The sequence below is a fragment of the Anomalospiza imberbis genome, chromosome 1 (assembly GCF_031753505.1).
Source record: "Anomalospiza imberbis isolate Cuckoo-Finch-1a 21T00152 chromosome 1, ASM3175350v1, whole genome shotgun sequence".
Lineage (NCBI taxonomy): Eukaryota > Metazoa > Chordata > Aves > Passeriformes > Viduidae > Anomalospiza > Anomalospiza imberbis.
In genome coordinates, this window is record NC_089681.1 from 149134593 (window position 1) to 149155893 (window position 21301).

Here is a 21301-nt window from a genome sequence, read left to right on the forward strand (position 1 = left end):
AGGCCCGCCCCGAGAGCCTCGAAGCTCCCCGAGCATCCCCCCGCAGGATGGGAGCGCAGGGAAAAGGATTCTCCGGGATCGCCCGGGGATGTTGGATTCACCTCCGTGCGCCTCTCTGGGGCAAAATGATGAACGTGTCCTCCTCCTGGTTTTCCAAGGATTTGGGTCTGAGTGGGTCGGGCAGCATGGGAGTCCCTTTGGGACTCTTAGAGATGGAGTTTCTGGGTTTTGGCATCCCCCTCCTTTCAGAAGGAAAATTTTTGCTATGACAGAATTTCTTCCACGACTTGAGCAAGATCTTTTTGGCTCTTGTGTCACAAAGATGTCTTGGGTTCAGGTTAATTTCTTGGTGCTAAGAAAGTTCAAGCTTTACTTGCCTACAGATTAGATTTTTTTTTTTTTTTGGGGGGAAGAGAATTAAAAAAATTAATGTCAGGGTTCATAGGATCCAAGCACCAGCTCTCTTTTGCCCCATTGAATATTGCACCAAGATATTTTCAGGACCTGAGAGAACCAAAATTATGAACATGACAAAAGCAGTTTTCCTTGATAAGACTGAAGTGCTGTTTCACATCCTGTTTATCATTCATTAGTTCCCAGTGGTGTTGAGCACACAAGTTCAGTACAGTCAGAGGAGATTCGGGGCTTGCTTATGTTACCCCAAAATAGGCATTCAATGCCATTAGAAGAAATATTTATTTCTGCTGCTTTCTCCATAGGTGTACAGCTCTGCAACAAGTCTTGTGTCTGGTTTTCCAGCTCCACCTAAATATTTCAGATGTACAATATGTAACATTTGTAACCAAATCCTCATTTAATCTGCTCTTTTCTATAAGTTTGTCTTTCATTACTGCAAAATGGCACCTGATCCCTGACCTGCACAGCCTCAGATGTTACTCCAAAAATCAGATTTGTGAGAAAATAAAGAGATTAAAGCTTTGAAAAAAAAAAAAAAAAGAAATTACATCTGATTTTGACTTTTTCTCCATCTGTAATGGATAACATAAAACTGTGGCCACTTTCACTAGTCAGCAAGGTGTTTCCTGTCACACTGGAATAATTTTTAGGATCCCATTACAAGGCAGTCAACACATGCTGTCAGGCAGTTCCTACATCTAATGCAAAGAAAAAAGCAAAGTTCAGACCTGTCAAACAGCCCCAGGAAAGGAGCAGTTCATAATCCCTGCTGAACTTTATTCAACCAACTCGAATATCCAAGATCAGAGAATAACAGATTAATTTTGGTCAGGGGACAGAGCTCTGGCCCCAAACCTCTCCCCTCACAACTCAAATTTCATGGTCAGGAATTTGTGCTTCAAAGGGAATTGCTCTCAGGAGCCACACTGTAAACACAAAAATGACACTGAAGGAACATATGTGGCATTCCAGCCTCCAATATTTCACCTGGATTCCATTATTTAATGCCTCGAAGGCCACTTCAATGAGGATTTTTAGGTCATCACAACCAGCTTGGAGCAAACCCAAGCGTGAACCACTTTTTTTTTGTAATTTTTTTTACGTCATTTTTTTGGCATGAGTAGTTGCAAGCAGTTTTTAGGAGAAAGCATTGTCTGATGGAGCAGAACTGGTCTCTCAATATTTGCTTTCTCATACATTTTCTCTTCTCCACCTGCTTTTACTATCTCATCTCCAGCTGATCAAAGAAGCAGTCCACCTTCCTGTCCTTGAGATTTAAACTAATTACCTGAAAATTCCTTGTAAGAGGAATTTCTCCATCCTAATAAGGAAATCAATTCTGTTTTTATTGGGTTTTGGCAACATCTTGCTGTAGTTAATATTATAAACTTTACCTACATTAAAGTCTCTGATTTCCTCAGTCTTCTCACATCCCTTCATTACTTCAAACAGATCCTTAAAATCTTATTTAGTCTAAAAACTAATTTCTGTTCATCATATTAATTTGATTTATTCATTTTACACTTTTCTGTTTCTCTGTATGTACCCAAAGCTCCAATAATGAAAAAATGCAGGGGAAAAATCACACTTATTTCTCATAATATTTTCATATGCACTGATGCATTTTGTTTCTTTTTGTCACAAAATAGGTCCTTGCCTGTTAAACTGCCTCTAACAAAGCATTATTTTTTTTTCTCCAAGAATTACAGGCTAACTAATTAAAGATAAGAACCACCTTTGTTTTTCTGCTGCTCCACAACATCAACCTGGGCTCAGATACAACAGATGTGCAAAAAAACGTCCTCTTGTTAACAACAACAAGCCATTGTGTTGGTATGAAACTTAATCAATGAGGCAACAGACCTGAGACTCCTCCTAATCCCCCTCATGGATATTCTGAATCAATTGGTGCCATTTAATGAAAATTACTTGACATTTGCTGAGCACCTTGGTGGAAGCTGGAGAATGGGGTTTCAATACCATATGTTACCTGAAAATGGGTTTTTCATAATAAAAATCTTCCTGAAATGCACCTGAATTTCCTCCAACAACACTTCAGGCTGGAAAATGGGGTGCCCCAGCCCCACTCTGCAGCATGAGCCATCAGCCAGAGCATAAAGGTGAATTTATTGACATTTCCAAACAATCTTTTGACAAATCTTACTAAAGTTGCAAAACAAAAAGCCCTGGGATTATGAGAAGGAGGCTGCAATTACAGAGAGTACATAATTCAGTGCTCAGGCAGAACATGGTGTTACTGAGAAACATATTGTGACTTTAATTAACAGCAAAATTTCACAGTCTTTAACAAAAGGAGGGTATAAAAAAAGGCTGGAGGTTTTATTCCTGACAGTGATCTCTGTGGGGTGTTTGAGACAGAGGGGTGAGAGCAGGAAAATCAAACAACTCAAGGCAAAAGGCTGGGTTTGAGATACTAAAAAGGGAAGGCACAAAATATCAGACAAGTGCCTGGAGCTGCATGAGGATAATTTGCCCAGTTGATGTTCTCTGCAAGCCCACCCTGTGTTATCTCCTCACTGTTTTTCTTGGATAAAATTGACTCCTGCCATGTCCTGGGGCTCTGACTCCATATGTGCCCATATTCTGTTACTGTTCCTTGGCTTGGCCCCAGGGACACCTCCAAAATAAAGACAGAAATAACAGACCCTTGGATTACGTGGATTCTGTCCTACCTGTTTGATCTGTAAACTTAATTTCATCCAAGTATATAAGGGGCTTTGTGAATTTGAAAAACATATCTGATTTGTACTCATCTTCCAAAAACCTATTATTTAACTCTTTTAATAAACTCCTTTAATCTTTTCAGCACTGAAAAAAAATCTCTTCTCTACTTCCATTGTATTTTATTCAAGAATAAGCAAGTTATTTTTTCCAACCTAAGGGAAGTTACTTTTCCCAGTAACACACAGTGAAATCTTCATTCCTATTTATAGTCTCTAAAGAGTTGACAGACCAGATGTTCCTGTCCTCAGAAATTGTTTTATGCATTGTATTATTCATTAGTTTTCTTCCTTTCCTCTGGCCACTTCAACTCGATTTCAATTCTCTTTCTTTTCCAAGAGGAGGAGAAAAACCCTGATTTTTATTCACTAAAATGCAAGTTTACGACTAAGCTTGCTCCCTTTCTAAAGGCCAGAAAATATTCATCTTTCCCCTACGTATAGATTGAGCCTATAAAATCAAATTTGGGAAAACAGGAATAACCTGTTTTTAACAACACAGAAGTCTAGTTACTAGTGGATACTGGTCTTTGCTTCTTTCATGTTTAAAAGAGAGAGTCATGAAATTCCAGGATGGTTTGGTGTCTTGGTTTGAAAAGACAGGTGTCTGCTAAGGTAGGGAGGAGCCTCCCTTGAAATGGAAAATGTAAACCCTCTCCCTCCAAATTATAATTTTGAAATTAAAAGGCTGTCAGGCAAAGATGTGGGAAGAGGAACAACAGTCATTTACTGGGAAATATAAAAATAGAAGTGCAGTAATACAAAACACCACTGCCAGAGTCAGAACAGGCCCTGGCAGCCTGTGGGTCAGGGTGGTGGCAGCAGTCCCATTCCATGGTGGCTCAGCCCTCCTGCAGTGCCAGCTGTGCTTCTGCTGGAGCAGGGATCCTGGACAAGGCTGGAGTTTTCCTCTGAAGCTCCAGGGCTGCTGGAGATGGGCCTGGGCTTCCTCTGGGAATGCAGTGGGGAAGAAAGCTGCTCCTCTGGGAATGCAGTGGGCAAAGGCTGCTGTGGTGTTGCAGGAGTCAGATTGTATCCAGGTAGGAATGCTTGGCTCCTCCCCCTGGGCGGAGCCTCTCCCCATGGGATGATGGAATTTTCTCAGCCATGCAGGGACACTCACTGGCCATGAACAGAAGAGATCTCCTGGAGGGAGGATTGGCTGTGGAAGAGATAAAGAAAAGTGCTCAATGAACAGGAGAGAACTGCCCCAGCTCTGACAGATGGCAATAGAACACACACCCCCTGCCACCTCTTGCAACCTAAGACATTTGGGTTCAGAGGAATCTTAAAACTCATCTCATCCCACCCCCTGCCATGGGCAGGGACACCTTCCACTGTCCCAGGTTGCTCCAAGCCCTGTCCAACCTGGCCTTGGACACTTCCAGGGATCCAGGGTCAGACACAGTTTATCTGGGCACCCTGTGCCAGGGTCTCCCCACCCAAAGGACACCTTTCTTCCATACCTTTCCCTTTGATTATCCCAATTTCTCCAATGAGACTGCAGAGGGGACTCACCTCCCCCCCCTACAGCAGTATTCATTTCACCCAATCTCAAACATTAAAAATGTAAAGGTGAACTGATTATTCCAGGTTATTTTCACAATCACAGGCACTGCTGAATGCAATTTGCCTGACGTGATTTGAATGTCTTTGGAGGACAAGATAATAATTTCCTCAGGGTATCCTCTTCTCCACCACAATCTCTGAAAGGAGGGAAGGATGAGAGCTCAGCTCGGGATGTTTGCTTGGGGGATGACATTCCACACACTTCACACATCGGGTTCTGAATCCCTAATGCAGGCTGGGTAAGCTGGAAAAGTGAACTCCCACTGTGGTTAATCACCATCCTAGGGTAATTAGTCAGTTTACCCTTCCAGTTCCTGTTAGAACCTCCTTTGTGCTGTCTTATGGTAGGAGACCCTGTGTCCAAAGCCATCCTGTCTCTTTTAGTGACTTCAAAGGCAGATGTGAGGTAGAGTTTGTTAAAGACACTGGGAAATTTAGACATCAACATTTTGGTGTTCAGCTTTGGGGTCAATATTCACCTAAAAGGGAAACTTTTAGTCCATTGAATGGTTCTTTAGAGTGTATTGGCCAAAATCCTGCCTAAATTCACACATTTCAAGGCTCAGTTGGGTTTCCCAATAAGAGGAGACCATAACCAATTAAGATCCTTTTTAATATAATATAATATAAACATCTGTGGTTTTCGGTATTTGCAGCGAGGGGTCAGAAGTTAGATCAGGCTCTATTCCATGGGCCCCAGCCATGGTGCAGAAGGAACAGGCAGGATCTCCCAAGAAGTTCCACCTGAAAATGAGGAAGAACTTCTTCCCTGTGCAGTGACTGAGCACTGGATTGTCCAGACAGGGCATGGAGTGCCCCTCACTGGAGATATTCAAAAGCAATCTGGACACAACCCTAAGTAACCTGCTCTGGGGAGCCCTGCTGGAGCAGGAGGTTGGACCACACACCTCCAGACTCCCTTCCAGCTTTCCCCAGTTTGTGATTCCCTGATTTAACAATCTCAGGAGCTGCCAGCTATGACACAGGGGCACTGAAAGCATGGCAGGTGGAGGCTGAATCAAGCTCTGAAATCAAATAAGATTAATCCTAGCTGTGGGAATCCAGGGCATCCCTCTGGCTGCCCTGGAAGGTCTGGGACCCTGGCAGGGGGTCAGGAGCCCCCTGTACAGAGCCCCGAGAGACACTGTCTCTGACCTCTGTCCATGGAAAAGAGTTTTCAATCTTACAGGACGAATTACAAGCTCTGACTGTTTGATATAAGTAGTAATTAGTGTGGCACGGGTGCAAAAGTAGAATTTTAGGATTCTAGATAAGGGGTTCAAAGGGGGCAAGAGGGAGGAAATTGGGCGTGCCTTGTCCTTTTTCTTCTTCTTCATGCCCTCCACGTTTCACTGTGGTGTTGGCATTTTTCTGTTGGTTTGGGCTGGGGACACACTGTTCAACACGGGTGATGGATATTGGCACGTTATTGTAAATATAGCACACGTAGTTTTTGGTATATAATGTTTGCATCATCCCACTGAGGGGCAGAGCCCCGCACGCTGTCCTGCAGGACAGACCTACTGCAGGTCAGAGAGAAAATATTTGAGATAAGAAGAAATAAACAACCTTGAAAACCAGCACAGATGAATTACCACTCCTTCTTTGGCAGCGAGGCTGAAAGACAGACACTTTCTACAATCTCGGGAGCATTTGAATATCACAGATCCTGACACCCAGCCAGGCCAAATATCTGATTTTGGTTGACTTTTCCCACTCATCTTCAGTAAGAGGAATCCCTTGCCATGAGTTTCTCAATGATGAATTGAATTGCAAAGCCTGGCTTCCTTTACCAAAACCTGTTTTCCTTTTTTACCTAAACACCTTACCTAAACCTATTGTCCCCACCATCCCAGGCTGTTTTTCCTCAGTTCATGGAGTATCTTGTGTAGAAGTATCATCTGGTGGAAGATTCCACTTCCTCTATTTAAAGTAAATTCTTTAGTTTCACATAGAAAAAATAGTCTTTTGCTGAGGGGAGATTATCATAAGATTTTTGTTTCTTGCTTGTTGTATTTCTGCATATTACAATGAACCACACAACTAAATCTTCCATTATTTATGGTTGGGCTCACAATAAGAATGGATTTATGTCTATGACTTTACAAGAACATTGTGACTCCCTTATTAATGAGCTCAGAACATGTAAAGAATCACAAAGTTTATCCTTGAGTTTTCTGGGTGTGTAAAATAACCACTACTGAGAGAAAGCAGTTTCTGTGGTGATTTTAAAGATGGATGTCAATACAAACCCAATTTGAAACTACCCTAGGAGGGAAAGTGATAAAAAAGCAGATTTGTGACAAGAGCTGACTCAGGAGATCTGTGGGATCTCCAGAACTTTCCTGTGGGTGGGAAGCCAGAGTGCTGTGATGCCAAAAATTACAGGAGATCAGTTGTTTCTGTGCCTTCCTGTGTTACCCTGCACCTTAACCAGAAGGAAATGTGCTCAGCTCTGTTATTGATGAGATAAACCTTTCTCTGAACAATGAACAGCAGAACCTTTTCACAACTGTTTTCTCTAAAAAACAACAACAAAGTTCTTGGTGGGCTCCTGTTCTTCCTGTCATTAAACACAACATTTTTAGCATTTCTCCCTAGAACCTCAGCTTTGTGGAAATATCCCACTTTGCTCAGTTTAACCCAAACCCCAAACTGTTGGGAAAGGCCAACTTCTTAATAGCTATGGGACAGTGTAAATAGAGCCATCTAGGAGGGCAGTTAAGGATTGATTGCCTTTTGATTAGATAAAGATTGCACACAGAGCAGGATTGTAAGATGTAAATACTCCAATTTTTTTTTAAATACCTGATATTTAATGTAGTGGTTTTGGTTAGTTAATTTGAGATTTTGTTAATTTTGAGATCTCTTGGTTAACGTAGTAAAGAGTGTGGTGGATTTGGTGTTGGTTAATTACTAATATATTTACTTTTTGTTGTGAGATAGGATTAGGAGAAAGGTAAAGTAGGTTTAAAATTTAAAAAGAGTATAAAGAAAAAATTATTAATAGTAACTAAAAGGAAGAGTAATAAGAATTAGAATAAAACTTTTAGAATACTTCTCTTTTTATATTTTTTTTTCTCATTGATAATGTAAAGAAACAAGCCTAAAATTTTTAGTAAGTTTACATTTTTTAGAATAGCCTTTTCTTTAGTTTACTTATGGAGAGAAGTCTAGTTTACTTAGGGAGAGAATTTGTTATGAATATTAGTAAAACCATGACATCTAAAATATAATATAAAATATCTAAATAGAAGTAAATACAGACACAAATCTGATGTATTGTCAACCATCATTCCTCACTGATTAATTCATTCATCCATTCATCCCTGATCCTAGAAAGAATGAGGTTCTTCTCTCCTTCTTCAATTTTTTTGTTGCATATATGTACACCTGAAATTTTCAAGCCATATTTTTATTTATAATGAAAGAAGAAAAGAGGACATGCCTAAGCATCTCTTTTTCATGAAAATTTTCTGATTTTTATTTTACCATTTACCAGCTTTCATTTTACCATTAGGCCAACCAGATTCTTTATCCAATTGCATTCCTTATGAAAAAAAATCCAACACATAAATCCTTTATGTGACCTGCTCACTGGAGACTCAGTATTCTGAGTGTTAGCACCTTGTGAAAGAAGAATGAAAGAAAAAGGAAATCATAACAGGAACCAAAATCTTTCCCACGAGAGAAACTTTGTGAGCTCAAGGCCAAACACTGCAAGTTGTACATAGAGGAAAATAATTGATTCAATTTCTGAGAGGACAAAATGTTGTAACTAAAGATTTCTGAGTCAGAACTATCAAATGAGACAGAATCTTGTCTTCCAGGGATGAAACTTTCTTGTAGGTCTTCCTACAGCTCAAGCTGTAGTCATCAGAGCACTGGTATTTGCCCAGAAATATAATTACCTCAGGGAAACAGGAGGTTTATCAGTCTCTGGCATTAAAATCAAAACCAGGGAATTCAACCAGAAAGTGTTTTTGTTTTTGTTTTTTAGAGAACAGTGCAATAGCAAGTGTATTACACAATTATAATCAGAGAATGAGCCTACTTCCTACAGTGTAGTACAACATTGTGTTGAATAATGTAAGAAAATTCTTATTGCAAAACCCCAATGAAAATAGCTGGGTGAATACCACATCAGCCTTAGGACTGATCTGTACTGAAAAACTCACAAACAGAATGTAAAAAAAACCTAACTCAGTGTTATAACTGATTTACACCGAGGGGAGCAGGAATAAATAAATGTTCCATGAAGCATAGACAGGGGAATCTGAGATTTAGAGCCTTTGCCTATTCAAAGATCCTGTTGTGTTAAATTCCTTTATTTGTGAAAAATTCCTTTTATTTTAAAGACAGTTTGGTTTGCCTTCCTCTTCTTTCTCCACCAGTATGTCAAAAACTGTAAGAAAAACTCAGGAATTATAGTAGTCAGGCCATAAAACAAAAACTCATAAATTTCCTATTGAAAAGGCATAATTCAATTTATATTTTTAACAGAGAGTTTTCCGTGCTGAGCAGTTTGTCAATTCTACACATCCACTGATCTCCTTTTCCTGGTAGTTGATTACATTGTATAAAGAGATTTTAATTCTCCCAGGTGAATTATTTGGAAAATTGGTGAATAATTCTTGCATACTTCCAAAATAACTGTGACTTGAAGCTTCAGGCACGTGGTACCTTTACATGCTCTGATCACACCAACTTTGCTTATGCTTTTGGTTTCCTTGTGCAAAAATTACAGTGATTATTTCAATATTTGGCCTTCGTGTGTGTGTGTGTGTGTGTGTGTGTGTGTGTGTGTGACATCATTAAAGTGGTTATTTCCCTGAGTTTTCCTCTCTCCCAAGGAAAATGATAGTGAAAAATGAAATCAGAAAACAAGATAACAAAATCCCTGCAATAGTGGTGGTGAAAGAATCCTCTAATCTGTGAGGAGAGTCAAGATTTACACACAGGGCAACTGAAATATCAGAAATTCAGGATGGTGATGGTGCAAACAGAGTAAAGAATGAAATCAGACACCATCCTTTACAAATACCTCCTTTTAGCAGCAGTCAATATTAATTCCTAGGGCCAAATGGACCAACAGGCACCCAAATGTGACCAGTTGAGCCTAAACCATTGGCTGAAAGAAACTGACCAATGGAAAAAATTATGAAACCATTGACAGATTTGGCCCAGAATATTTTTCAGGAGCTGCTGAGCTGCAGATTTGCTTGGAAGGATCCCTGCATGCTTGTGGTGCTCTTTTACCTTTTTGCTACAGCTGCTCTCGGAGTGGTTTTCATGTTCTAAAGCTTTAGAAAGCAAACAAAAAAAACCCTCACCCAACAACCAACAAACCAATGTATTTTCTCATTTTAAACATTTCAGGACTGGAAGGTTGATTCTGCTATTGAAATAAAAGCTCTTGGAGCAATAATGTTTTATTGTAATGTTTGCCATTAAGAGACCCTGATTTTTTCTCCGAGATGTTATTAAGGGAATAACAACATAACAACACTCCTATTTACACTTGCTGCTGGATCTAATTCTGGCTGGAAATACTAACAGCAAATCAAATTACACAGAAGTAGAAGGTGGGCGAGGATGAATGAAGAAAGAACATGGAGTTTTCCACATTGGCAGTTTATTCCTGGAATTGCTTTTCGGGCAGAGAGATGAATCCTGAAAAGAGCCATGATTACATCCTTGGCCTGAGCACACATCCCCAGAGCTCTTCCTGGAAGCTTCAGCACCTGCATTCAGGTTGAAAGGAGGTGATTGGTGGGTTATTTCTGCAGCTCCTATTACAAGAGGTATAAACTATCAGCTGCAAATAAAATTCTCTTCCCAGAGGGACAAAAACAGCTCCTGTAGCCTCTGCTAATTAATAGATGGCAGTGAGCTTGGCATGGAGGCCTTAAATGTGTCCTCCTAATGTAGGGCTTGTTGTTATTATTGTTTCTTCTCCTGACAAGGAAGGTTTATTATAGTGGAAAAGCTACCAAGGTAGAATCACCATAATTAAAAAGACATTTCACGGAACACGAGGCAGCAAGAGCGAGATTGTCTTTTTTTCTCTGCTGGCTAAATGTGAAAATACTTTGTGGCCTGAGGTTCTTTCATACTGGAGGTCAGACACTGCTGTTGGTTGGGAAGAAAAAGGAAAAGAGTGTAGAAGTTCAGGCACCACAGAACTCAGATTTTTGAAGTGGAGGAGCAGGAATGATTGGTTTTTAATCTTGCTGTTGTTTCTTAAAAATGGAAAATATATATCAGCTTGGCCCAGTTGGGTTTCTTCCCTTCCAACACACCACTGAACCAGAAAACCCCAAACCTTAAACAAGTAGGAATAGTATGCTTAAGTTGTATGAAATCTCCATTATTTAAGTGAAGTTCATGGAAAATCCCAAATTACCTGAAGTAACACTGTAAATTTCAACACTGTAAAAAAGAAACCATCCCCAAAACCCTCTGTGATACTTTTGTCCCCTTAATTTATCTCCTTATTTCTCTACAAAGCTAGAACAGGTAAGGAGGGGCCAAATACTGAAAAGTGTTAGAACATAAATGCTACACTTATGTGAAAACAGAGGCAAGTCAAGCCCTTAGAAAGGTGTTTTAAGCTAAGAAAAGAGCAAGGAATTCAATGATTTATTATTATTCAGACCTTAATAGAAATCACATGGACAGATTTTGTCTTCATTAAAATCTTCCCCTTCATTATGGAACCCATACAGAAATGTGGGTACACAAAGAAATGTCTGTGTAATGCACATTTATGAATTTGGTAAATGTTTGTACAAATCCAACTCTTTAAAGGACTGCTGCTGCATAAATTTTAATAAGAATCCCATGACACATGAAAAAAGAACAGACAAAATGAAGTCAGAAATAAAAGAATTCTAAATATTGTTTGGGTTTTGTTCTTGGGGTTTTTTTACTTCTTGTGGTTTTTTTTCTTTTGTTTTGGGTTGGGGTTTTCTTTTAGCAGAGCTAATTACCTTATAAAAAATTATAGGCAGGTTTTATTGTTGTCTGGGCTTCTGAGAAAGGATAGAACATCCACAAAAAGTGTTTTCGCACACTTTGAATCCAACATTTGCAGCCAGACCAATAAGGTGATATTTGGGGAGACATTCTGTGATCTCTGCATTGCTCATAACTGTGCCTCCAAGTATTAAAATCATTCCCATGGAATATCCAAAGCTAGACCTGAAGGCAGTGGAAATTGATTATTTCCTCATGGAATCACCAATTCTGGAAGCAGAATGGCACCAGACGAAGGCAGTCTGTAATTATAAATTGTGTCCTTTCATTCTCACCCCACTTTCAAAACAATCTTAATCTTTTTTTTTTAAATTAGTTCAGAAATTTTCCACATGGATGTAACTTTTTTTTTCTCCCTAAAATGCCATGATTTTATGTGTGATTTTTATGAGTTTTTTTCCATACAACAGTTTAAATGTTTTACTTAAACCCTCCAAGTCAAAACAAAAAAAAAAAGAAATTATTTCTACAGTGAATCTGATAAAATAATCCTTTTTTCTTTTCCCCAGGCAGCTACTTAAAGAATAATTCAAGTACCCAAGGATGGACATCTGGCCTCATTTGAGATTTTTGGGGTCTGGTCTTCAGCTGCTGCTTAAGGAAGACAAAATCTGTGAGCAAAATGAAGCTCTGCAAATAGTGATATGGAGCATCAGAAAATGAAATCCTTCTGTGAACACTACAGTGGTTTCATGGAGGATGAAATGTGTGATTTCTGTATATCTGTGTGCCCTCAATGGTTTTGCCCTCCAAAAAATTGAAATCCAATGTCCCACTTCAGTCACTCTTGGAAAAGTGACAGTCTAGATGAAATACTAAAAATAAGGTTTTATTGAGTGGAGCATGTACTCTTCATCACTTTTTATTGTGCATGAACAGTGCATGAGACCAACACTTAGAAAACACAGAAATCACATGATAGTTCAAATTTTCTGGCTCATTTTTATTAAAAAAATAAAAAAACCTTCACTGTTCTACTAATCACACATCTACCTTCATTATTCTGGATCTAAAAGATCTGAACATTGAGTAAAAGGTGATTTGTTAAACCCTGCTGGCACATAAAAAGATCACATAGCAATGTTGTATATGTCAGTAAATAAAGCTTTGTCTGTCAACAGTAATTTAGAGTTTGGTCCTCACATTTTTATAGCTTTTCTTTGAAATGCAACTCTCTGGAATATATTAATATTCTCATGAGCATCTCTAGCATTTGGAGACATCAATGATCCCTTTCAAAACTATGGGGAAAAGAAATAAATAAATAGAAGGACCTGTAGCTGCAATGTGCAAACAATTCAACCCTTCCCAAAAGACCAAGCCCTTTTCTATCCTTGCTAACTTCACATCCTTTGGTTCTTGGCTTCTTTTCCTCTCTGTCAAGGTCGAGATTGAAAGCATTTGAGATGGCAGCTCATGTTTAGACTCAGGTGTTTATTATTTCTTATCTATATCACAATCTTACAAGCTGTGAACTTTGTGGTATTTCACTAATGAGGTATAACGTGGTATAACAAGGTATAACAACTACCCACCGCCCTAAAGCTTCTATCTTGTTTTATAAATATTACTATATTCTAAAATTTTAAACTCTTTTTGCACACTTCTAATTAAACTACACACCTACAATCCTAGTTTTATCTTTCAAATTTAGAAGCTTTCTCTACAACCTCAGATCAACTATAGTATTCTCTTATATGTCTATATCTTTCATCACAGAAAATTTAAAATTCTTGGTATCCAAGATTCTAACATCCCAAAGATTTTCCTGGCAGAATTTCCAACTCTTTCCTCTCTCTCTCCCCAGCTGTGTGGCACTAGATGGAGCTGCAGACCTGCTGGAGGCTCTGTGCTCCATCCCTCTCCTTCTGCCCACAGAGGGACCCCGAGCTCTTCATAACTCCCACCAGCCCATCCAAGCCAAAATTCCTTCTGGGATTTGGAGGCCTAGCACAGGCAGCAGCATTGATTAAGTCCCTCTAATTTATGGTTGTCTCAAAGGAGAATTTTATTTATTTGTTTATTTATTTATTTATTTTAACTGAGTTTTGAGAAATGTGTATTTTTGGAAGTAGGTAGAGATGGGACGGTCAAAGGTGTGCAGCAAAGAGTTTGGGAATGTTTTTGCGCTGTGGTTTAACCCAGCTGGCAAATAAGGACCAGGCAGGCCCTCACTCCCTCCTTCCCCTGAGACGGGGAGAAGAATCAGGAGAGTACAAGCAAAAAAACTCATGGGTGGAAAAAAAGATGGTTTAATACCAGGAAAAGCAGAAGTCCCACACACAAGCAAAGCCAAACAAGGAATTCATTCCCCGTTCCCCATGGGCAGGCAGGGGTTCAGCCACCCCTGGAAGGCAGAGATCCATCAGGTCTAACAGTGACTTGAAGGCAAACACCATCACTCCAGATTCCCTTTCTCCTTCTCCCTCAGGTCTATATGCTGAATATGTTATAATGTGTGGAATATCCCTCAAATCAATTTGGGATCAAAGTTGTCCCAGCTGTGTCCCCTTAAAAACCTCTCGTGCAACCCCAGCCTCCTCACTGGGTTAGACACAAGCAGAAAAGGCCTTGAGGCTGTCCAATTCAGCCATAACAAAAACATCCCTGTGTTACCACAGCCCCACAGCACAAAGAAAATGAAATCTGTGTCAGCCAGACCCTGTGGAGGCCCGTGAGATTACTGAAGAGAAGGCAATGCCCTGGAGAGATGCACTGTAGGCTCCGGGCATTTCCCACAGGATAGGGTGAGCAAAGAGGCTTCTCCCATGGTGCTCTGCGCCACCATGTTAATTTGCCCCAGTTCTGTCCTCCCCATTGGCCTGTTGGCCTTCCCCACCCCTTTTACCCTTATATGTTCATGTTCTAGAGAGTTCTCCCTTCCCTGTCTTCCCATTGGTTTGTGTAACCCCACCCCTCCACCCTGGCATTCCCTACTGGTCCCTTCTCTGTGTTCCACCCCTGAGCCCTCAGACCACTGGATCCCTGATGCTCTGCTCCGCCCCCTCCTTCCCTGGATTTATACCCTGGACCCTCCTTTGTCTACGTCGTTGACCCCTGGACCAAAGATGTTGGTATTTCAGTGTCACCTGAAATAAAGCACGGTGGAACTGCCTGCACCTCCCGTGTTTTCACTGCTGAGCTGCTGCGTGTGTCAGTGTGTGTGTGTGTGTCTGTCTGTCTCTGTGTGTGTCTGTCTGTCTGTGTGTGCTGGTGCTCTCGTGGCTCCTGCTCATTGGCACAAGACCCTCTTAGGGAAGGTTGTGTCCACCAGCACCGTGAACTGGAAGAGAGCCAACACCATGTGCTGAGCACAGCTTTGGGATGCTTTCCTCAGGCCGGGAATGCAATGACATGATTGCTGAAGTTCACAGAATCACAGAATTCCCAGAATGACCAGGTTGGAAGAGACTTTCAAGATCGAGTCCAACCCAGCCCCAACACCTCAACTCAACCCTGGCATCCAGTGCCACATCCAGGCTTTGTTAAACACACCCAGGGATGGTGACTCCACCACCTCCCCAGGCAGCCATTCCAGAACTTGATCACCTTTTCTGTAAAAAACTTATTCCTAATATCCAACCTAAATTTCCCTTGACACAGCTTGAGACTGTGTCCTCTGGTTCTGTCAGTTCCTGGAGAAAGAGCCCAAGCCCACCTGAGCACAGCCACCTTTCAGGAGCTGTGGAGAGTGATGAGGTCACCCCTGAGTCTCCTTTTCCCCAGACTGAGCACCCTCAGCTCCCTCAGTCCTTCCTCACAGGGCTTGAGAAGCTGCATTTTGCAGAAGCACAGGAGACAGATGGATTTCTCCTCACTGCTTCCCACCACTAATGTGGCTGTGGGGACAGCCCTGAGATGCCATCCCAACACCTCGGATATTCCATTCGCTCTTTTCCCTCATTTTTCAGCAAGTTACAGACCCAGCTCATGTGGTCTAACACTCACCTGCAGCTCCTTTGCCCGTGCGAAAGGTCTCCTGAAATTCCAGATGCTCTCCCAGACAAATACTGAACCATCCCAGAATTATCCCATTCCAAACCAAAATGTTTCATTGGTCGTGGCTGCTTATCATTTCTAGATTTCCTGGCAAGTACTTAAGGGAACTTGACAGGAGATGGAGCAGCTTCAACAAGGGACCCACAAGGTGATCCAAGCTGTCAGGTACCATCGTAATAACTCCATGCATGGTGATAATAGTATCCAAAATGGTGATTCTACAGCAATTTTAAAGGTATATTTCCCATTTCCAAGGTAAATTAGGCAGATGCACTTTCTCCTTATCAACATGGGATTAGATTTAATGCCTCTAGCAATCCATATACCTTATATAAATCATTATCTATAATTTAAGTTTTATAAAATATGTCTCTGTGTATTTTTATCCAATTTTACACACACATTTGTTCATACTTGCCATCCCTTGAAGATAAAGTCTGCTACATTTACTGCCTATTCAGTCACTAATTAGTTAAGAGAATTAATTGGCTCTACTTCTCTGTCTGTCACTCTCTGAAAGCCAGACAAATATGACAGCTCTTGGGGGAAACCTGTTTTTTCTTTTGATCTTTATTTAGCATGATTTCAATTTAATTTTTGGATTAATGTGGAGGAATCCTCCTTTTGTAGTGCTCAGGCCATTTTTTTTTCCTCTGAGTTGGTCTGCAACAGGTGCCTGCCTTGATGAGGTGCAGGAGGTCTGGCTTTGAAAAGGGCACATTTGTGAGCAGCTGCCTCACATGTCCATGCTCTGTTTTGTGGCTGATGGCAACATGAAAACCTGACCTTGGCCAGCAGCAGGATTGCTTCTGGACTTAATGAAGCAAAGCCTGGAAAGGGGGGTGGCACCTTTCATTAGAGTGGCAGACACGAAGGGGAAAAGCAAAGCACGATCTTTTAATTTTGTGTTGATCAGGCAGACCATAAGTAAAAGGAGACCATGGGAAAAGGGAAAAATCATTATTTGATGTGTAAATATTTCTTTATTCACTTGCTGACTAGTTGAATGTCTGGAATTTTACTTCCCCCTTAAAAAGCTTTATTTTTGTTATCTATTTGGGACTAATCTATTTAAATCAGCCCAACTTTGGTCTCCAGGCTAGGTCTGTACCAATCCAAGTGGTATTTACATTCCTGGGATGGAAAGTCCTTTGGACAAGGAAATAACAAGGGGAAGGGAAGGGAAGGGAAGGGAAGGGAAGGGAAGGGAAGGGAAGGGAAGGGAAGGGAAGGGAAGGGAAGGGAAGGGAAGGGAAGGGAAGGGAAGGGAAGGGAAGGGAAGGGAAGGGAAGGGAAGGGAAGGGAAGGGAAGGGAAGGGAAGGGAAGGGAAGGGAAGGGAAGGGAAGGGAGCTCTTTATATGTGAGCTTTTTTTGTGGTTTTTTTTTCTGTTTGTGTGTGGATGGAGATCTTGTCTGTCTTTCGGACCCTTCACCAAATCCTTTAACCTAATAATCTTGGCTAATATTTGGCAGATCTTTGATCTTCCTTAAGCAGCAGGGAACTTTATTTCCTTGGGAGCAGTTTTTCTCTTGGAGCTGTCTGAACATTAAACAGCAAACCCCATCTCTGAGCAGTCAGTCCAGCAGTGAGTTCATTTTATCAAGCTAATTAAAGGAACAATTTAATAAGCTCACACAGGACATGCTCAGAATGCAAGGATGCTGCAGTCTGTGGGGAGAAGGGTCCATCAAAGGAGTTCTTCAGGAGGGAATATGGCTTGGTTTGTTAAAACTCTGGTGGCACATTTCTGCTCTGAGTGCTGACTCTTTCCTTTAAACTTTCCTTCAGAATGCTTTGGATAGCTTTCATTTAGCTGCTCACAGCTGAAGTAGGAGAATATCCTGTGTTAGGAGCCTTTCCTCACATTAAAAAGTGATTTTTGCTCTAATGCAGGGTGACCATTAATGGCAGAGGGAGCAGAATTCAGGCCCTAATTATGAGAACCCCATGCTGTGACAAGCAGTGGTTTTGCTAGCAAGCAAGCAGGGATGTTTCATTCCTGGGGGGAGGAGGGGGTTGGCAGAGGATGGTGCTGAGACAGAGCTCAAGCTGATGAGCTGAATCCATAAACCGGCACAGCTGATTAAAAACAGGCTTTAAGTCTTGGTTTCTAATTTTCTTTTAATTTTGTAGAGCTTGCTATGAGATGTTTCTGTTCAGCCATTACCATTTTAATGCTTCTTTTTCTTAAGTGAAAGCAATTTTGAAATTTTGTTGGTTTTTTTCTCTGCTTTCACATCTCCCTCATGTTTTCAGAAAGCTGATTTTTTTTAAGGAGATGTAATACTTTTTACTGTTTGAGATATAATCGCAGAATGGTTTGGGTTGAAGGGACCTTAAGGATCATCTTGTTCCACCCGATGAGTAGAGATACCTTCCACTATCCCAGGTTGCTCATTATTAGTGATTATTTATATTTTTTTTTCCCAAAATAATCCTAAATATACTTTGATTTTGAGAAGTAGAATGGAAAAGCAGAATCAATGCACATGTCAGCCCTTACTGACAGGGAAGGGGCTGATCTCCTCAGCCCCAGGCAGTGTATTTGTCCTTCCCAGTGCTTTGATGCTTCTTTCTCAGGAGCTGAAAATTATTTTATCTCCAGATGTTGACAGACCTCGAGTCCAGCATGTGATTTTGACTTTGATTTTGAGAAGTAGAATGGAAAAGCAGAATCAATGCACATGTCAGCCCTTACTGACAGGGAAGGGGCTGATCTCCTCAGCCCCAGGTCCTTCCCAGTGCTTTGATGCTTCTTTCTCAGGAGCTGAAAATTATTTTATCTCCAGATGTTGACAGACCTCGAGTCCAGCATGTGAAGTGGCCACCAAGCAGCTTTTTGCTGCTGTTACAAAACAAGATATGAATTTCTTCAGTCCTGCAGAATAAATCTCAATGAAAGACACAAAGCAACATCAGATACTTTTAGCACAACACCAAATGTGCCCTACGCATTAAAACTGGGCAGTTTAAAACCATTCCCCTTTGTCCTGTGATTATCAGCCCATGTGAAAAGTCATTCCTCCTGTTTGCAAGCCATTTTTATTTACTGGAAAGCCAAAATGAGACCTCCCCGGATCGTTGTTTTCTCCAGTCTGAGCAGTGGCAGCTCTCTCTGTCTCCACAGCAGAGGATCTTGTTACTCTTGCCATGACAATAAATAGCCTACACAGTTTCTGTTTTGTACAGTGTTGTTCTCCTAAACATCTGTTGCTTAAAAACCAACACAAGTCAACTGCAGATTTTTCTCTGCCATCCCCACTCGTTAAGAAACATCAGAGCTGCTGCTAATGGCTCTGCCCTTTTGTTTTGCTCTCATTCAGAGAACTGGGGCCCCTGTGCCTTTTGCTGTGCAGCATCCTAGCTGGTGACCCAGATTGTCTGGCTTGCTCCCAGCCTTATCTCATTTCTACCTCCTTGGGATAAAACACCCACTTTTGATAAGGGCATTGTATCTCTCCTGCATATGAGGAGGCTTCTGCTGGGAGCTGCAGGAACTTCCCAGCATTAGCCACAATTTTGTCCCCAAATGAAATCCTGGGGTGTTGGAACCCTGATTACTGAGAATTTTAGGCTTTCTGTGCTGACAGGCACTGACCCCCAGGAGAACACTGCATTGACCTGAGGCCGTGGACAAGCTTCCAAAATGGAATGATAGAACTGGGATTGTGGGTGTGAAGTTTGAATAGAAGTGTGTGATATCACAGGGTGGGAAACTCAGAGTTTAAGGGTTTAGAATACAGGAATAGATATAAAGCAAGATGGAGGTTTTAGGGTGGAGGCTGGTCCTTCTTCTTCACCTTCTTCTTCATGGGTTTGGGTGGTTTTGTGTAATTGGATAAAAAAGTCCCCATTGCAGGCACAGGTGGTTGGTTATTGGGTTAAAAGTAAAAATAATTTAGGTGTAATTTCTCAATTGGACAGTTTATCCTTAAAAGGCCTTGTAGAGAGAGAGATGGGGCTCCATTTTTAGTTTGTTAGAGTGAAGTGCTGCTGAACTCAGGGTGTGTGAGACTGACATAGATAAGAACTGATAAACATCTGAGACTCAACAAGAAATTTTGCCTTGTGCATTTAATCCTGACCCTGGCAAAAAGCAGTTAGACTTGACACTGGGGAATTTTCAGAATAATCATTTTCATCCCTGGAAGTGTCCAAGGCCAGGCAGGGGGCTTGGAGAAACCTGGGATAGTGGAAGGTGTCCCTGCCCAGGGCAGGGGGTGGAACAAAATGATCTTCAAGGTCCTTCCCAACCCAAACCATTCTATAATTCTGTGATATTAAGGAATTATTAGGCCTGGTAATTTGTGTCTGTCTCCTAGTGAGGCTGAGGGAGGGACAGCAATGATTTTCATCCCATCACTGCAGAGTGGACACTCTGTTTAATTCAGTAGATTCAAACCCAGCAGCCTTCAGCAGACATCCACCACTCCACTGCTGCAGCTCAGCCCCCACATCCAACTTGGGCATTTAGATCCCTCAGCTCATTTAGACAAAGAAGTGGTCTTTGCTCTCCATGAGCTTCTAAATCTGTTATATATTTTTTTTTAATTAACTTGCTCCATTTCCATCTCTTCATGAGTGTTTTTCCCCCCTCTAGTTGGATTTACATCTCTGACCCAGGGATCTCTCCCACTTGCAGTTCTCCTCAGATATTTATATCCTGTTCTAGACAGAGGTTGTGCTTGTTCCCTTCCAGGCTTGAACAAGGGTCATGGATGATTAGCATGTTGCAGTCCCAAGAATAGATTGTTTTTTCCCCCCTTTTATCTCCTGAACAATAGTACAAAGATACTTCTTTACAGACAGACCTTTGCTGTAGTCAGGTTTTTGGGTGTTTGCTTAGTTATTCTTTGCCTTTCCACCCCCCAGAGTATCTGCTATAATAAATACTGGATATGAGAGCAAAACCTGCATGAATCTCGGGAAGATCCCTAAGGGTACACAGCACTCTGACCTTGGACAGGTAAAATTTAGAGGAACCAGTCTGGAGCTTGAATTTGAGTTTGACATCTCTCTTAAAGGACTTTCTTAGCTCTGCTGAGATCACAGCACATTATTTACTTGGGTTTTTGTTTTTTTTTTTCCTATATTTTGTGTCCTCTTGGAAAAAAGCACTTTTTTTTCTGGGAAAAAAAAATTAACTGCAGGATTTAAAATGTGGATGATGAAAACTCCTGCAGCTGAATTGTTCCAGCCACAGGGTCACAGGGCACACAGAAAAAAAGACTGAGCAGTGTGCTATTTTCATCCAGTGGTGTTTTACTGACAGCTTCTGCAGAGAAAACCAAGCCTGAAGGAAGCTTTTCTGAGGCTGAGAACAATTAATAAATGATATAAAGCTGGCATTAAGGTCCCTGGAATGATGGGCACACTTCCTGTTAAATTGGCATGTTAAATATCCTTCCTTGTACTCTAAATTGGGCCCCACGTGTGAAACGTCTCTGAAATGAACAGGGCTAATGCCTTTATTAACGTTCAGCTCTTTATTAAAAAGATCCGCTGGGCAGGGTCCTGAACAGAGCTCGCCCCTGT